Source organism: Rhipicephalus microplus, chromosome 3 (assembly GCF_043290135.1).
Source record: "Rhipicephalus microplus isolate Deutch F79 chromosome 3, USDA_Rmic, whole genome shotgun sequence".
Classification (NCBI taxonomy): Eukaryota; Metazoa; Arthropoda; class Arachnida; order Ixodida; family Ixodidae; genus Rhipicephalus; species Rhipicephalus microplus.
Window position 1 is genome coordinate 261,756,043 of NC_134702.1, and position 18,247 is coordinate 261,774,289.

The 18,247-nt window shown below is 47.8% G+C and overlaps 1 protein-coding gene and 1 long non-coding RNA gene across 11 annotated transcripts in view; one reads left to right on the forward strand and one right to left on the reverse strand.

Moving 5' to 3' along the window:
• Positions 1 to 18,247, reverse strand: part of LOC142804240 (uncharacterized) — a 349,173-nt gene that overhangs the window by 239,145 nt on the left and 91,781 nt on the right. The window contains exons 3-4 of one of the 5 annotated variants that reach the window (XR_012894537.1): positions 4,075 to 4,804; positions 2,563 to 3,141 (exon numbers count right to left, since the gene is read on the reverse strand). The exons of 3 other annotated variants lie outside the window; for them this stretch is intronic. This is a non-coding gene — a long non-coding RNA (uncharacterized LOC142804240). Of the gene's footprint in view, positions 1 to 2,562; positions 4,805 to 18,247 lie in introns of those variants that run through there. One more of the 5 variants, XR_012894536.1, reaches the window with a different exon arrangement.
• Positions 1 to 18,247, forward strand: part of LOC119170521 (polyamine-transporting ATPase 13A3) — a 1,084,416-nt gene that overhangs the window by 46,771 nt on the left and 1,019,398 nt on the right. The gene's annotated exons all lie outside the window — the stretch shown is intronic.

The window sequence follows — 18,247 nt, forward strand, 5'->3', positions numbered from 1 at the left end:
TAAATTGTCCACGTAAACAATACCAAGATATTTTAGCGCTGTTACTTGTGGAATCGGATCATTTCGATAATGCAGTGAAAGAAATACGGGAACGGATAGAGGGAATACAAGCAGAGCACATTTGCTAACATTAAGTGGAAAAGACAGCCCGCCAAGCCATACCTCAAGCTCACTAAAATATGACTGTAAGATTTTATACAAACTATTGATATCTCGGGATGACGAGAAAAAAGCAATATCATCGGCATAGACGTAAAGAGGAACATTTTTATGAAGGGGAATAGATGATAATAATATGTTAAATAAAAGAGGTGACAGGACTGATCCTTGCGGAACACCTCTTGTTTGCTTATATAAAGCCGAAGTAATTCCCTCGTGGCAACAAAAGAATTGTCTCTGAAAGAGAAACTCCTGAATTCAAGATATAATGTACTTGGGAACCTCACAGTCCACTAATCTTGAAATAAATGTACTGTATTCCACACTATCGTAGGCTTTTGCGATATCTAACGTGACTAATGCAGAAAGCTCACCAGATACTTTTGCAAGGCGAATTCGGCTTTTCAAATCAACATGAGCCGACCATATAGAGCACCCCTGTCTAAATCCTACTTGCCTTGATGAAAAGATGTCCTGACGAGCGATGAATTCACTGAGCCTTCTATGAAGAATTCTTTCAATTATTTTAACTAGGTTTGAAGTAAGCAAAATTGGCCGAATGTTATCCAGGACATATCCGAGGCTTGGATTTTTTTGCACCAACACAACTTTAGCAATTTTCCATGCGCTTGGATTCCATGCGTGCTGTAAGGAGCAGTTAAACATATTCAAAAGCTCCTCGGGATGGGAATTAAATATCAATTTAATCATAGAGTTTGTAATCTGATCTGGACCGGGAGCCGCTTGCTTTACAGTTAGTATGACATCTGCCAGTTCAGCCATAGTGACCTCCCGAAAGTCTGAGGTTGCGCTTTTTAATGTCACAGGTCTCAAGCATGACGAAGCGAAATGCGCTGTAAGTCCTTTCGCGATGCCCTCTAACAAATCTGTTGTCTCTTTAGGAGACAGCACTACTGAATGCGAATATGCTGGTACCGGCGTCGATTTTTTGTTCCGGAGAAACCTGTACAAGGCTGATCTTTTATCAGGTTTTGATAAACGCGAATGTAAGTCAGAATTGTGTTTATCTTTAGCTATTGCAACTGTACGTTTAAACAGCGCTGCGTAGAATTTATAGTCTATCCAATTTTTTTGGAGTATGGTTGTGGCGTAAACGTTTCCAAGCAGCCTTACGTCGCCTATACGCAAGCGTACAATCTTCATTCCATCAAGCTGAATTTGACGGTGTGCTGCCGTACTTAACAGTAATCTCTGCCGGCTGGACAGAGTCACTTAGACACTCTACGACTGAAGCAGCTCTTTGCTGTCCGACGCGTCCTCTCATTGACGAGAGCGCGTAGTTTAAAACAGTTTTATAAATTTTATAGTTGGTGAACCGTTGTTGCTGGATAGCAGAGGTAAGTTGTGGTAGCATGATTTCATAGGTAATTTGTACATGATCACTACTCGTCCCATTATCAAATGTTTCCCAAGATGAAGCCATAAACTGGCCACACGAAAATGTTAGGTCTAATGTTTATGAGCTTATCCCGTGTAGAAACGTAACTTGTCCAGAGTTATGACAGCGAAAATTATTATCCTGCAACCAATTCCACAATCTTTTGCCACAACCATCTGTTTTAAGCCCCCAAGAAGTGTGATGCGAGTTAAAGTCCCCAGCCAATAAAATTAAATTTGACGAAGAATTCTTAATAACACAATCTAGGTGGTCTGTGCGTCTTACTCCATTCGGAAAGTACGCATTAATCACTGTAATCCTGTTGTAGTCAGGTAACAAACAATCTATTCCTAACAATTCACAATCCGGACAAATATGTTCAAAAGTTACAAATCTGAGTACCCAGCCAACCAAACGTCGTCTTCTTCACCGACTGAGTCATACCCCCTGCCTTTCTGAGTAGCACTCATCTTCTTCACTACAGTATGAACAATTGACTTTCATACTAATTCTATTATTATTAAAGGAAGCTAGACCACCACCTCTCGATGGACGGTCTAATTGAAGAGACCCGAAGTTATTACTCTGTAAGAAATATATGTACAGATAGCCATGTCTCTTATAATGCTATATCAGGAGCGAATTTAGAAGTCAAACATACCAAATCCGTACAAGCAGAATAAACTGATCGGCAATTCTACTGGAGAATATTAAGTGACCCTATGGTTTCGAAAGAGCTGTTTCCGCTACAGCTTTATCTAGAATGCTTTCTTTCAAAAAATCTTTCTGAAAAGATCTCATTTTCTTTCAGATACTTTTTTTTGTCTGCTTTGGTGAGTTTTTGTTCTTAGTATGTTTTGGTGAGTTAGTTTTTCTTGACAGAGGGTATCTAGATTGCTTCAGGAACCTAGAGTCCAAATTCCTGTCATCTGAATTGCATTTGGTGCAATTCAGATGACAGGAATTTGGACTCTAGGTTCCGCTATGCATTTGGTGCAACGAAATTGAAACAATTGAACATTTCTTTTTATTCTGTCATCGTTATTCTTATCAGAGAAAAAGATTTTTAGCAACCCCATTACAAAAGAAGCTCGGAATACAAGTAAATTTACCAGTAATTTTATCACTTGGCGGAACTTCATTTGGTTACTGCCACAGGGATGTATGCTCCGCTGTGTTTGATTACACTAACGCAACTAAACGATTACCATGCTAGTGAACCCTACCTTTTCAAATCTTTAGTTTATGATTCGTAGTTATGTCTTTCAAAAACAAAAGATGGTTTGACCGCTTGCTCAGCACACATTTTTGTTTTTTGGTAGTATTATTTCAAGCTACATTTTCAGATTGGCTTCATTTTCAGTTTAGTTTCATTTAAGTATCCTGCCGCCCGGTTCTTGGCCCATCCCCCTTTGTGGGTAAGCGCCATTCATCAGAGGTCATCAGCATCAGCATCATTGTATCTGCATCTTCGTCTTCACTTTGGCTCTGTAGAACTTGTGCAGAGGGTACTGCAGACGGAGAATACGATGGTGAGGTTTCAAATTCCTCATTTTGGCTCTGGACGCCTACTGCAGAGGGTCCTGCAGACGGATAAAACGATGGCGCAGTTTCAGACTCAATGTGAATTATTGGTCGAGATCTCTTAGCATGTTGGGATACTAGGCCTGACTCTCCAGTTGTACTAAATATGCGAGTCATCTTATTAGCCAGAAATAGAGGTAGAGAATCACAAAGGTTAAAATCCAGTTGTTCTATGGCTTTTTCTAGAGCCTTTTCTACAACCTCCACGATATTCAGGAAAATCGACCCAGTCATTTCCGAGATATGTCGTGCTGCAACACTGGCATACCCCTGAGTTCTGCCCTGTATTTCCTCTATGGCTTCTCGTCGCGAATAGTGCCTACGCCCTATGATTTCAAGAATTTGTATTTCTCGAGCATTAGCTGAGCCTTAGCTGCACAGTGTTGTTCGTTGCAGAGACAACATTTCTCTTCTTTAGCTTTGCAGTCATTCACTTTTTCGTTGTCACCACACGCCCGGCATTTGACGGGGTGTGTGGTGAGTTCTGACCTGGATCCTTTATTAGTGTGACCGTATCACCAGTACTTAGTACACTGGAGTGGTCGCAGTGATAGCGGTTCTACTGTGTATATTAGTGGCCGTGCCTTGATTTCGCTTGGGAGATTCACTCCAGCAAAGGTTACAATTACCGACTCAGTCGGGATCTTTTGCTTCCCCAGCAGTCGTGCACACCTATAAACGGAGATAGCACCAGTCACAGCAAACGTCTCTAGTACCTGAGACGGGGTGAAGATAACATTAACGCCGCGAATGATACCTTTTACACATGCCAGATGCGGGGGAATAAAGGCGCTCATTGGATTGGCCACAAAACTCGGGCACTTCAATAGGTCTTTGACACAATGCTGATCGGATGAAAAACGTAGAATACCACATCTGCCGGAATGATGCAATTCTGTGATGTTACGGAAGTGAGACGTTGCAGCTCTAACCTCCGCCTGGACCACTTTCGGATCTTCAACCGAATGAAGCCATCATTACTAGAGAGGAGGGCCACAGGAACTGCGGGGATGCTGTTGCGCAGAAACTGATCCACTGGTATCTCCTGTGGCAGAAGAGAAGCAGACCAGAAGAAAGCCTCTAGTCCAGGTGAAAATAACGGCGTCTGAGTGCTCTTTCTAGCGCTGAAAGCGCTTGCTTAACTGTAAAAGCACTATAAAAACACCTAACAAAAACAAACAAACCTCAGCAACTACACAATTTCAGTCCAATACCCTAGAAAAAGCACCACCAGCTACTTGCACCACGAGCCGATGATGGCGGCCTCGAACACCGATCCAGCTGTACAATGTGACCCAATCTTCTACATTCACCTTGTCTTTGCCGGTGCCCTAGAATGTTCTGGGGTCTCGCGGAGGCAGGAGAATCAGAGAAGGCAGCTGCTGCTGCTGCTTCTGCTGCTGCGGCTGCTGTTACTCTTGCGGGTTGGCTGGCTAGCCATCGCAGGAAAATGAATGTGGCGACCACTCCAAAGTTCCGTGTTGGTTTGCCGGAAGAACCAGGTAGGCGTGTCCAGAGCGTTCACCAATAACTTGACAAGAAAACATATATTTACGGATATTTACAATATATCTATGCGACAACAATGGCTGATGCTGATGATCCCAGATGGATGGCACTCCCCCACAGAGGGGGATGGGCCAAGAACCGGGCGGCAGGATACTGAAATGAAACGAAAATTAAATAACAGTGATTCAAAAAAATTAGTTTAGAAATAAAACTGCCGATATACATAAAATGTTGCTGAGCAAGTGGCCAAACTGACTCTTGTTCTTGACAGACATAGCTACGAATTATAAACTAATGATCTCAAATGATTAGGGTTCACTGGCATGGTTATCTTTTAGTTGCATTGATGTAGTCAAACAAAGCGGAGCATATATTTCTGTGGCAGTAACCAAATGAAGTGGCGCCAAGTGATAAAACTATTGGTATAATTACTTGTATTCCTACTTTCTGTAACGGGGCTTCTAAATATCGTTTTTTCTGAGTAACGACGACAGAAAAAAATTCGATTGATTCAATTTTGTTGCAGAATATGCACTGCGGTGACGCTTTGAGTCGAGCTTTTTTAAGGTATTAATTTAGTTGTGGAACTGTAGCGCAATCTGGTATAAGTGACTTCTAACTGGCGAGATACACACCACTGTTTATTCCAGCGATACTCTAAATGTTCGAAATCTTCAAATTTATTTAAAATACCTATTCCTTATTGCAAACAAGCGTTTCGGAACCTTAGCGCTGTCACGTAAGCCGTATCAACAAAAACTGTTATGGTGGGTCCAGAGATACTGCTGCAAAAGAGTCGGCCTTTTAGTTCAAACATATTCCGCGGTGGCCTGGTACCTATCGTACATGCAGTTTTTTTACGTTTTGGTAATAAATGCGAAAAGTATTTATCAGCTCAGCAATTGCTTTCGCAGAAATTGCATTGCATACTGATAATGAATCTGTAATGATCTTTGCTGATGATACGCTTGAGGACAATTTGCATAGGGCAAGAACAATAGCCAAAAATTTTGCAATGAATACATGGGTATAGTCTGGGAGTCAAATTGAAAAGCACCAGTCAAGAGAAGAAGAGAAGATGCCAACCACAGTCTTTTTTTTTTGACACAGATGCATAAGTCACAATAATATTGCTTTTCTCCATGCGAGCTAAATAATCTGCTAACTGGTTCTTTAAGTACCCATGTGCCAATTGTTCTGTGTTATGAGGAAATATATAATCAAATTGTATGCTAAGCATTGACTTTAGTTTGTCTATTGGGCCGATATAATTAATTTTCACAATCAGGTGCTGTAGCATCGCTTGTGCAAGTATGATTTGCGGGGTGTATTGTCGCGAGCAATGTGTTTTGAAGAATAAAGTGGGTTCTTGAATGAAACCATAAAATGAGCGTCTTTGGTGTGATCTGTATATCTTTAGCAATGCTTGCACACTAAGACTTTTAAACATATTTAGCATAGAAGGTAAGTGAGCCTCCATATACAACACGTTCTTTACAACAAACTTTGGGAGGCTCAGACACAAACGCTACGCTTCACTTTCCAGCAGCAATAGAGGTCTCAATTTATAAACTTAGTCGCTATTGTCACGGAGCCGAGACGTGGCCGAGGACAGGAGAGTTCGTGTTAGGATTTAACTGTTTATTTGGGCGAACCTGTGCCCGGTAAACGCAAAGTCCAATTACAGCAGCAGTCTTGCACAGATAGCAGTGTCGGACTGATAGTGGCGAACGCAGCGTCGGCCTTCGATCAACAACTGACAAGCGGCGAAGCGTGTCGGCATTTATACTCTTGCTGTCGAATGTTTTAGCGTTATCGCTGCCGGTAGCTTAGGTTCCAGAACAATCTGTACCGTTCGCACAGTGGGCGTGATCTTATCGAAATGATCTACTACAGTCGGGAGCCTTCTCGAAAACTGCAGGCGCGGTTTGCGCTGAGAATCGTGTGGTGTTTTGGGACGATAACAAAACTTGGGAAATGGAACGTGGCATTGCCCCCCTCTGAAAAAGGCATCGTCCCGATGCTTTAACTAAAGATGAAGGTACAACAATAATGCAAGAAAGTACAATGAATAAATTACGATACAACAATAATACAAAAAACACTGTTCCAGTTTGTTAACGCGCATGAAACGGCTTGAGGCGCGCGACATGAACAACTTCAGGTCACGATCGGCGTCGTTGAGAGTTCGTGATGCTGTCGGGGACAACCTCGTAATCAAGTGGGCCGAGACGTCGAACCACCCTGTACGGTCCGAAGTACCGTCGCAGAAGCTTTTCACTTGGTCCACGTCGGCGTATCGGCGTCCACACCCAAATACGTTCACCGGGCTGGTATTCCACGAAGCGTCGTAGAAGATTGTAACGGTGGCTGTCGGTCGTCTGTTGATTCTTGATACAGAGACGCGCAAGTTGTCGGGATTCTTCAGCGCGTTGAAGGTACTCGCTCACATCGAGGTTTTCTTCGTCGGTGACGTTAGGTAACATGGCATCGAGCGTTGTTGCCGGGCTCCTTCCGTAGACCAATTTGTATGGAGATATCTGCGTCGTCTCCTGCACCGCCGTGTTGTATGCGAAGGTCACATACGGAAGAATGGCGCCCCACGTCTTGTGTTCGACATCGACGTACATTGACAGCATGTCGGCGATCGTCTTGTTAAGCCGCTCGGTGAGGCCGTTGGTCAGTGGGTGCTACGCTGTCGTGCGGCGGTGGTTTGTTTGGCTGTATGCCAAGATCGCTTGAGTTAAGTCGGCAGTGAATGCCGTTCCTCTGTCGGTGACAAGGACCTCCGGGGCACCGTGACGTAGGACGATATTTTCGACAAAGAACTTAGCTACCTCTGATGCACTGCCTTTTGGCAGGGCTTTTGTCTCGGCATAGCGGGTGAGGTAGTCGGTAGCTACCACGATCCACTTGTTTCCGAAAGCCGACGTCGGGAACGGCCCTAGTAGGTCCATACCAATCTGCTGGAAAGGTCGGCAAGGTGGTCGGCAAGGAGGCTGCAGAAGTCCCGCTGGCCTTGTCGGCGGTGTCTTGCGTCGCTGACAGTCTCGGCATGTCCTCACATAACGAGTGACGTCGGTGGTAAGACGTGGCCAGTAGTACCTTTCTTGTATCCTCGAGAGCGTGCGAGAAACACCGAGGTGCCCTGCCGTCGGATCGTCGTGCAGGGCCTGCAGGAGTTCTGGTCGCAGAGCTGAAGGCACCACAAGGAGGTACTTAGCTCGAAGCGGTGAAAAGTTTTTCTTTTGTAGAATACCGTTTAGTAAAAAGAACGACGCAAGTGCGCGCTTGAATACCTTCGGGACTTCGGCGGTCCTGCCTTCGAGGTATTCTATTAGGGCCTTAAGTTCCGGGTCGGCCCGCTGTCGTTCAGCGAAGTCGTGTCGTCGGTAGTTATCGTTCCCAAGAAGTAGCCGTCATCCGGGTCGTCGGGTAGCGGTTGGTCGACAGGCGCACGAGAGAGACAGTCGGCTTCGGAGTGTTTTTTGCCGGACTTGTAAATGACAGCAATGTCATATTCTTGAAGTCTCAGGCTCCATCGTGCGAGGCGACCTGAAGGGTCGTTCAAGGTGGCTAGCCAACACATGGCGTCGTGGTCGCTCACAACTTTGAAGGGCCTGCCGTAGAGGTAGGGGCGAAATTTCGACGTAGCCCAGATGATGGCGAGGCACTTCTTTTATGTTGTTTAATAATTTGCTTCTGCTTTGGATAGCGATCGGCTGGCGTAACTAATAACCCTTTCAAGTCCGTCAGCCCTCTGCACAAGAACGGCGCCAAGACCTACGCTGCTTGCGTCAGTATGTATTTCTGTCTCGGCGAATTCGTCGAAATGGGCAAGCAACGGAGGCGTCTGGAGGCGATGTTTAAGCTCCTGGAAAGCGTGTTCCTGTGGCGTTTCCCACTTGAACTCCACGTCGGCCTTGGTAAGGTTAGCGAGAGGATTGGCGATGCGGGCGAAGTTTTTCACGAACCGCCTATAATAGGCGCACAGGCCCGGAAACTGGCGTACGACTTTCTTGTCAATGGGTGGCGGGAAGTTGGCGATGGCGGCTGTTTTCCGTGGATCGGGATGAACTCCAGAGTTGCTGATAACGTGCCCCAGAAACAATAGCTCCTCATACTCAAATCTTCACATTTTTGGCTTCAGTGTGAGTCCGGACGTCTTTATGGCTTGAAGTACAGCTTCAAGGCGCCGAAGATGCTCGTCGGAACTCGAGCAAAACACGACGACGTCGTCCAAGTACACGAGGCAAGTCTGCCTCTTCAATCCTGCCAGTACTGTATCCATAACGCGTTGAAAAGTTGGAGGCGCTGAGCAAAGGCCGAAGAGCATCACCTTAAACTCGAAGAGGCCGTCCGGTGTTATAAACGCCGTCTTCTTTCGGTCTCTTTCGTCGACTTCGATTTGCCGATAGCCAGTCTTGAGGTCTATCGACAAAAAGTACTTGGCGTTATGGAGCCGATCAAGTGCGTCGTCTAATCGTGGGAGAGGATACACGTCCTTTCTTGTGATTTTGTTCAGGCGGCGATAATCGATGCAGAAACGTAGGGTCCCATCTTGTTTCTTCACTAACACCACGGGGGATGCCCATGGACTCTTGGACGGCTGGATAATGTCATCCCGCAGCATTTCATCAACTTGTCTCTTCATGGCCTAACGTTCTCGCGTCGAAACCTTGTACGGACTCTGACGGAGTGGTCTGGCATTTTCTTCGGTTATGATGCCATGTTTCGTGATTGGGGTCTGCCGAATTTTCGATGACGACAAAAAGCAATCTTCGTATTGCAGGAGCAGGGCCTTCAGCTGTTCTTGCTTATCGTTCGGAAGTCTGGGATTGACATCGAAAGCTATGGGAGGGGCTTGGTTCCTCTGAGCAGGTTCCGCAGAATCGGCGAGGGCGAAAGCACTGGTGGCTTCGACAATTTTTTCGATGTATGCGACCATTGTTCCTTTGTTCACATGTTTGTACTCATTGCTGAAATTCGTGAGCATAACCGTTGCTTTGCCTCCCCGCTGCTCTGCTATTCCTCTTGCGACGCAAATATTTCGGGTGACCAACAGATTCTGACTGCCTTCAATGACGCCTTCCAAGTCAGGTGATTTAGGAGCGCCGACTGAAATAATGACGCTTGAGCGAGGCGGAATGGTGACTTGTTCTTCGAGCACATTCAAGGCATGGTGTCCTGACGACGTGCGCGGCGGTAGCGCTTCTTCTGTGGATAACGTTATCGACTTTGTTTTTAGGTTGATGACAGCACCATGGAGGCATAAGAAGTCCATGCCAAGGATGACATCTCTCGAGCAACGCTGTAGGACTACTACGAAGTCTGTAGGATAAATACGGCCATTAATGGTGACTCTCGCTGTGCAGATTCCTGCAGGCATTACGAGATGACCTCCGGCTGTGCGGATTTCAGGGCCTTTCCAAGCTGTCCTAACTTTATTTAACTTCGCGGCGAACGACAAACTGATGACAGAATAGTCAGCTCCAGTATCGACGAGAGAGATCACACTGTGGTCGTCGATAAGAACGTCGAGGTCGCTAGTTCGCCGTCTCGCAATACAGTTAGGGCGTGGCGTCGAGTCACGGCTGCGTCGGCTTGTTCCGCTGCTTCCATGTTGCGTCGTCAGGCCACCTTCGGTAAGTGAGCTTTCGCCATCAGGGCTTTGCCCGGTGGCGTTGTGTTCGGAAAGCTACGTCGCGGCGTCGTCGTCGTCGGAGGATCTTCGGTAGTTCGTCGCACAGCAACCGCCCCTCCATCGGTTGCTGCCCTTAGTTTCCCGGATACGGGCTAGGAGACCGGCCCTGCGTTGGGCCAGACTGCTGCTGGGGGTGCGGTGACATGCGGCGGCTGGGCGACGGCGAACGGGAAGGACTTCGTGGTGTCCATTGAGTTCTTGCCAGGTAGTCGGCGATGTCACGTGGCCGATCTCCTGGCTGCGGACGCAGTGCATTAACGGCGAAGCCACGCAGTCCCATCTGTCGGTACTGGCAACGGCGGTATGTGTGCCCGGCCTCGCCGCAGTGGTAGCAGAGCGGGCGGTTGTCAGGTGCACGCCAAACGTCCGTTTTCCTCGGCGCACTGCGCTGGCCCACTGGGGAACGGTAGGACGTCGGTGGGGGTGGTGATGGCGGTGGCGTGTGGCGACGGAAGTGCGACGGGGCGGCGTTTTGGCGTGGACGGGGAGGAGCGTTGTGGCGCACGGCAGCGGCGTAGCTCATAGTTTCTGGCTCGGGCAGCGGTGTTTGGGGAATTCGAAGCGATTGCCGGACTTCTTCTCGCACAATGTCGGCGATCGAATCCACTTGAGGCTGCGCCGAAGGCAACAGTTTGCGCAGCTCTTCCCGCACAATCGCTCGGATCGTTTCACGCAGGTCTTCGGAGTCGCTGGCTTGAGCAGCAGCGCATTCTGGAGTCAGGCGACGATTATACTGTCTGGTGCGCATGTCCAGGGTTTTTTCGATGGTGGTCGCCTCGGATACAAATTCTTGGACGGTGTTCGGTGGATTCCTCATTAGTCCCGCGAAGAGCTTCTGTTTGACCCCTAGGAAACGAACTTTCTTCTCCTCAGACATGTATGGATCAGCGTGACGGAATAGCCGGGTCATCTCCTCTGTGAAAATTCCAACCTTTTCATTTGGTAGCGGAACCCGGGTCTCTAGTAAAGCAGCGGCCCTCTCTTTGCAAGCGACGCCCGCGAACGTTTGCAGAAATGCGCCGCAGAAGACATCCTACGTTCGGAGCGTGGACACCCGATTTTCTAGCCAGGTCCTTGCGGTGTCTTCCAACGATGACCCATGGAATGTTGGTGGTTCCCTGGGCTGATGAATGACGATCGCGGGCTGGGACGCTCCGGTTGTCATTGTCGCTGCAGTCGAGGTCATGGTCTTGGTCTTCCGCGCCTTGTTTTGTAGAAGGCCGTACTCCGGTGGGAGATCTTGCTGTCGGCGGCTTGTTCGCTGCTCTTGGTTGGCGTCGGTGTATTTTCCACGACGTGGGCTGGGTTCACGGCTTGACGGGGGCGTCCGGTACATGAACGAAGCAGCACCTCCACCAGATGTCACGGAGCCGTGACGTGCCCGAAGACAGGAGACTTCGTGTTGGGATTTAACTGTTTATTTGGGCGAACCTGTGCCCGGTAAACGGAAAGCCCAATTACAGCAGCAGTCTTGCACAGATAGCAGTCTCGGACTGATAGCGGCGAACGCAGCGTCGGCCTTCGATCAACAACTGACAAGCGGCGAAGCGCGTCGGCATTTATACTCTTGCCGTCGAATGTTCTAGCGTTATCGCTGCCGGTAGCGTAGGTTCCAGAACAATCTGTACCGTTCGCACAGTGGGCGTGATGTTATCGAAATGATCTACTACAGTCGGCAGCCTTCTCGAAAACTGCAGGCGCGGTTTGCGCTGAGAATCGTGTGGTGTTTTGGGACGATAACAAAACTTGGGAAATGGAACGTGGCACTATCAACACAGCAGGTCCACCACCTCTACTAAGTTGGTCCAATCGAAATAGCCGATACTTTTTTAGGTAAAACTTCTGGCCGTTTGAAAGCCAGGTTTCTTGCAGTGATAAAATATCCGGGGAAGGTTGTGAAGAAAGGTTTGATGGGTATGTGGCTGCAGAAAGAATTGATCTCCAATTCCACTGTATTGCGGTTAGTGAGCCTATTTTGATGACAGAATCGTAGCGGAAACTGCTTGGTCCAAAATGTCATTTCGTAAAAAGACTTTCTTAGACAGGTTTTGAAAGATTTCTTTCCGGACGGGTACTTTTTTGATTTCGAATTATGTGAAGAACTTTTTGATGGGGGAGATCGTGTTCGCTTCAAAGCCCAATAAAAGTCCGCATCCATATCGGCACACGCTTCCGAATGATCCGGTAGATCATCCTCCTCCGTAGTTCTGGAAAACCTTGCCTCAGTAGATACCAACCACTGACGTGCTGTCACACTGTTTAACTCCGTACACTGCGATACTACAGATGCCTGAGGATCATGATCGTAAGTATATGCTACATCAAGAATTTAGGAGACTTCATTTGAAACCAATTGTGCCAAGCTTTCAAAAATGTTGCTTGCGAGGCGTTCCATTGCCTTTTCCGTAGCCTTCTATATGGCCTCTGCGACAGATGTTGCGAGAGATGCATACATGGCGGTAATAATACGTGCTGCAACACCTGCATATCCTTTGGATATCTCCTGCGTTTCTGCAACTGCTTCTCTACGAGAGCACAGTTGCTTCTACAATATCCAATATAGCAAGCTCCCTTTTTTTGCTGCACACTCTGCAAAGTCTGCAGGATACGCCCCATTACATAAGCAGCACAGCTCTTTCTCCGAGCTGCACTCGCGGCTGTCACAGTTTTCTCCACACCGACATCATATAACAACTGATCGGCACCCTCTGATGCTATGTCCATATCGCCAACATTTCAAACATGCACTCCAGGGGTTTGGGAGAACGTGGCACTACCTTACAGATTAGTGGGCATGACTTGATTTCGGGAGGTCGGACTGTTCCTAAAATGGCCACTATCACCAATTCCGTTGGAAATTTCCTGTTGCCAATTGTACGGGTGCACCTGTACGAAGAAATTACACCCACCACCAAAAACAAACCCAGCACTTCTGCAGGTGTGAAGCTTGTGTCTATACCGCGGACTAATCTTTTCGAGCATGCGAGGTGTGCTAGAATAGATGGGCTTACCAGATGCGCTGAAACTTCGGAACATTGCAGGAGCTAACGAATGCATTCCTGATCTGTGGAACAGCACAGGATGCCTCCGCGACCAAACTGGCAGACGTCGGCAATGCCTTGGAAATACGAAGTGGCTTTTCGAAGCTCCACTTGAAGCACCTTTGGGTTCTTCATCGGGATAGTACCCCCATCGGTAGGTACCAGAGCCACAGGAACACTGCTTTCCCCACTGCCTAACAATTAGTCAATCACCCAATACTTCGCGGGATTGGAAGCTAACCAAGGAGAGTGGAGAGTGCCTTTGACCAGGAGGTGAAAATGACATACAGATCGAATGACTCGCTTGAGCTGAGAAAGACTGATACAGTTACCGAAAATAATGAACTCTGAAGGAGCAATAAAGGTACTGCGGCTCAATCCTAAGCCCGGGCAGCTTCCTCACAGTCGAGCTTCTTCACAGCCACGAAACTGTTTTTTTACTAGATGTCTCATTTACATTCGTCGTCTGTTCACCTCACGTAATACCGAATTTTGCAGACGTGGAGTCAGCGAAACGGCCAGGAGCCCTATATGAACGTTGCATGTAGTCGTGTTTCACATGACACGCATGTCATAATTATCACGTTTAGACTTGCCATTTAACTTTATATATTCACTTGACATGGTACCTTAATTCGTATATGTGGAGCTAGCGAAACGCCCACAAGCATATTATGAGCGCCGCATGCTATCATATTTTACATGACACGCATATCAAGACTATCATGTTTCGAAGCGTCATTTACCTTTGTAGACCTTTCACGTCACCTTATAGCAAATTTTGTATATGTTGAGCTAGTGAAACGGCCACGAGATCGCTTTATTGTGAAACAACTTTATTGTGAAATCCGGCCAGTTGCTGGTCCGAGCCAGACCACTCAGATCGAGGATGGGATTTTGTTATTATGTTCCTACTCGTTTTCGTTGCTGACAGCCTTTCTTATCGTGAGACGCGCTGGGCTTCGGCAATCTCTTATAACGTGTTGTGAATGCCTAGTTTCAGGAGTAGTTCTGTGCTTGCGTATACTCGGACGTCTAAGGCTTTTGGTACGCTTTCCTGAGCAGGGTGTTTATTTTATTGTTCTTTGCGGTGTGCCCATTGTGGAAAGCCGCTATGTATGCAACATGGGTGAAAAAAACACCTGTGTTATGCGCATGACGCTGGCCTCGCCCCTGCCTCGGCGTCTGTTTGTAACCATACGCACTCCCCTCCTCGCTTTGGCGACCATGGTCTGTAGCTTGTGGATGGTTTGCCCATTGGTTCTCTTGGGCTCAATGATTGATCCTAGGACTCGCATATGCTGAATTATGAGTATAATTTTGCCATCGGCCATGCTGACTATAGTATCTTCGTACTCGCGACTACCTGCGTACAATTCGGCAGTCTGCCTCTAAGAGTGGGTCAAAGTATAAGAGGCTCTGCCTCTTCTGGCGAACATCGAAGACCCGTACTTTCTAGTTATCTCTCCACCGTGGCTACGGCTTCTTGATGCCTCTGCTCTATGTAGCCGTCACTACCGTAGGCTATACAGATGGTAATATTATCGGCATAGATAGGGTGATGAACTCCTGAAATTTAACATCTTCCTTCGGCAGACCTACCATTATCAAATAAAAAAAACATTGGCGAAATAACGGAGCCCCGTGGCGTTCTGGTTTTTCCCAAATCGTAGAGATCTTATTTAACATCACATATGGTCATCGTCACTATTCTGCTAGAGAGGAAGCTTTTGAAATAGCTGTACGCTCTTTCTCCCATGTTGATACTATTAGTTCAAGCTAGAATTGTGCTATATGCTGCGGCATCAAAGGCTTTTTGAGATCCATTTCAAAGATGGTCCAGGTGGATCTAGATTTATGGTCGAGTACTTGATGTTTAGATTGCAGCATGGCGTTTGCTTTAGACAAGCGCCGCCTGAAGAATTGCATTGTATTTGGGTAGTTACCGCCATTATTTAGGTATTAGTTTACTCTACAGAAAAAGACGTGCTCTATGAGCCCACGCACGACGTGAGCGAGATACGCCTGAGGATTATTTTGTTGATTGGTTTGCCTGGTTTAGGAATAAAGATTGTTGTGACGACAATACTGTTCTTATCTATGCCGTGGTGAATTTCTGGTCTAGCGTTGAATTGGCATCTCCCGAGTAATATGGGTGTCGCACAGGTTGGGTCGTGCAACGTATAGTGGCTTTAAATACTCAATTAACTGGTTGTCATTTACCTTGTGACTCAGTGTTTATTGGCGAATGATGCGCCTCTGCTCTGTTGTAGCATTTGTCGGGCCTAAAAGAAATCGAAGCAGCTTCAACGTTTAAGAAGCTTCAAGCTGCCTGCCCATGTCTCTACAGAACTTTTATCATTGTTGCTCGTTTAGTTGCCTGCCATAGGCCTCAATGTCCCTGTTTAGATGTGCAATATTTTTTGCAAACCCTCTTTATTGTCTCTTCCTCAATCTGGCTTGAAGTGATTCTTTCGTTTGTCATAGGTGTATAGGCTTACTGCCTAGCCTGTATGGGAAGGTCCGTATGGACTTCCTGCGTGGCCTGCCGGTGCTCCATATTACGTTTTCACATAAGCTCTTTATGTCCGATGTGGGCGGGGAAGACGACTGTCATCCTATTTCTCTGAATTTTTTTCAGTCAACAAGCCGTATCATTCGATTAAATGACCGAGTTGCGTCGTTCTCGCGTGGTATAGTTGTCACGAGTGATTTATTGTCACTACCCAGATCGTCAAAAGTGTTATGCCACGTCACTCCCTAGGCGTTTTAAGTCATACATCCGTCCGACGTCGTGTCCCTTTGGTCACTCGTACCTAACATGTGTGTCCACCAGGCTTAGTGATTAACGTTAAGTTCTCGTTTTGTGTGCTTTCTATAGGTATGTGCCTTTGGGCGATGTGAAGCCGTAGCCCCAAGCTTCGTGTAGAGCGTCGAAGTCTCCACCCACTAAACCGGAGCATCCAGCGTTGTGTCCCTTTCGGCACTCGTACCTATGCACGTGTGTGCACTAGGCTCAGTGATAAACGTTAAGTTCTCGTTCTGTACGCTTTCTATAAATATGTGCTTTTGGGGGAGGTGAAGCCGTAGCCCCAAGGTTCGTGTGGAGCGTCGAAGCGTCCGCCCACTAAAACCGGAGCGTCTCCCACCACCAAAACTGCTTTTTTAAAGAGCTTATTGAACTTTTGGCGCCAATTTTATGGGTTTATATTGCCACCTGATATGCTTGGGTGAGATCCAGGAGTGGAAGAAGACAAAGACGATCTGTCTGAGCTGCTGCTTGGTTAGTCGACTCAACGAACCCAATAAACCAAGTTTGTCTTAAGAAACGTGACAAGACTGGTGGAGTTGCTGGGTACAACGTCTCACGATCACCCGATGCTCAAGACCCCACCCAGCAGCCGGAACACAAGCCCTGCACCCGTGGACACTCCTGTTCACGGAGTAAGCCGCCGCCAACGAGGCCTACCACCTGAGACACCAACCACTGACGCAGCGACTATGACTTCGACACAAGATCCCGTGCAAGCTCCGACACCTTCCACGCCGATCTACTGCACCGTCCAGAACCCGCTGATGCCTAGCCCCTTTCATGGAGAGCAGCATGAAGATGTTGACGACTGGCTGAGTGAGTTCGAACGTGTCGCAGCGATAAATTACTGGGATGATGCCGCGAAGCTCCGGAACGTGTACACTTGCCTAAAGGACGGTGCCAAGACGTGGTTTTTGAACAGGGATGATGTTCTGACATCTTGGCGCGAGTTCCAGCGTCGCCTTCTGGAGATCTACAGGAGTCCTGACCGCCGCGAACGGGCGGAGCGTGCACTACAATCACGCATCCAGATGCCAAACGAGACCGTCTCGATGTACGTTGAGGACATGACACGGCTTTTCAAGCGAGCGGATACTGCTATGGCAGAAGAAAAAAAGTTGCGCCACCTCATGCGTGGTGTGAAGGAACAACTTTTTGCTGGTTTGGTGCGTAGTCCTCCTAAGAGTGTTGCTGAGTTCCTTACTGAAGCGGCAACCATGGAGCAAGTACTGCACCAACGGTCTGCCCTGTTTGACCGTCAAGTGAATGTTGCCTCAACCCCCGAAATTTTCGCCACTCTGGGAGCAAGAGCCCCGAATGGATTCGCGAGATCATCCGATCTGTTGTCCGGGAAGAAATGGAAAAGATGTACGGGACAAGACCAATTGATGTTGGTTCTATCACCAGTGTCATCCGTGACGAGGTCCTACAGGTGTTGCACGCCCATCGTTTTCCGCTGATGTCGGTTGATCCGGAAACGGCTCCTGTGTCTACTGACAGTCGCCGTCGTACGTACGCGGAAGCCTTGCGATCTGCCACGCCTCGTTCTGGTCAAGAAGTCCCGACCCAGCCAGTGCCGCACGTCCCGATCCAGACTGTGCCACACGCTCCGCTTCAGACAGTGCCATACGTCTCGATCCAGACAATGATGCAGTCAGTCGTGATTCAGTCGGCGCACGCTGGTTTGTACATCTATGGTCGCCGTGCACCGACGCGCAAGTCTGATCTCTGGCGTACGCCGGACAGACGACCCCTCTGCTATCATTGTGGTGAGGCTGATCACATTTACCGCGAATGCCCATACCGGCAACTTGGCCTGCGTGGATTTTCCGCCAATTCACCTCGTCCCCAAATGGGTCAAAGGCCGAGGGACATCGAAGAGTGTCTCGCGCAACAGCGTGCACACTTTACACGACGGCAATCATGGTCGCCATCTCCGAGGAGACCCGCAGCCACTGGGTCACGTTTCCATGTGACGGCACGAGAACGCTCTGCAAGCCCTCGTCGGGAAAACTGAAGGCAGCGGCCTTCTGGGGCAA